The following is a 1,080-nucleotide window of genomic DNA, read 5'->3' as shown; positions in this document are numbered from 1 at the left end:
AAAGGGGCACTGCTGAAATCGAGGAGGAGGGGCATTTTTCTCCTACACGTGCAGAGCTAAATGAGCACACTCAGGTACCTAATGACAAATCATACTACTACTGTGGGGTCGGGTTTTTTTTTTTTAAATGTATTTATAATTGAAGCTTCAAAGTATTAAGCATTTTCCCCAATTTTTTGAAAACAATTAGAACAAATGAGTGGCGACTAAATCAGTCTGACCTTTCGACACAGCCTCCTGCCCAAATACACCTCAACGCCTTTCCCCCTTCCTGTTAAGTAACCAGTTGGGGATAGAACTTTTGTAATCCAAAGTACAGGTGTGCATGAAAACGAAAGCGCCCCGAGAGTGGGGTCGAAATCACACGTTTGAGCGTATCGGAGTCAGTGAAGAGTATTTTTAAATGCATAGCCAGAATCTCTGCCTCGCGTATCACTGCAATGCCTGTCCCCATTCTCTCCCCAGGTTTGCTTAAGTTGAATTTGAGAGGGGAGGGTTTAGTAGAAATTTGTATTTTGGGTTTGGCTTATTCCATTTCCATTATACTCACTCACTGGGGTCAGAAACTGGTCGACTCAAGGAGCCTAGTTCAGTAACGTACTCAGAGGGGCAGAAAAAGGGTTCTGCCCCGCCAGGGCTGCGCCTCCTTTCCGGGGATGCCCGTGAGAGAACATTAAGCCCTGCACAAATGAGCAAGGGCAGAAGTGGGCCACCCTCCCTGTGTGCATGTGTCAGTCAGTGAGTGCCGGGCGCGTGTCGGGGTGCGTGCCAGTGTGTGTGCGCGTGACAGTGCTCGCGCGCCAGTGCGGTTGTGCGAGGGAGTCCGCGCAGTGTGAGAGCGGCCGCCACCGCCGCCGCTGTCGCCACGGCAGCCAGGGGCTTGCTGTGCGGACACCCGAGATGAGCCCCTAGTGCTCCGGGACTGCACCGGCTCCCAGCTCTGCGCTCCCGCAGCGCCGCTGCTACAGGGAGAAGTTGGTTACGACTTTGAGACCTGAAGCTCCCGACCCCGCGCCCCATCTCTGGCTCCCGCAGAGGCGTAGAGCTCTCCCCAGCCGCGTTGCACCGGCTAAGAGGGCG

This window comes from Tupaia chinensis, unplaced genomic scaffold (genome assembly GCF_000334495.1).
Source record: "Tupaia chinensis unplaced genomic scaffold, TupChi_1.0 Scaffold000638_1, whole genome shotgun sequence".
Classification (NCBI taxonomy): domain Eukaryota; kingdom Metazoa; phylum Chordata; class Mammalia; order Scandentia; family Tupaiidae; genus Tupaia; species Tupaia belangeri.
Note: the sequence above shows the minus strand (reverse complement) of the source record.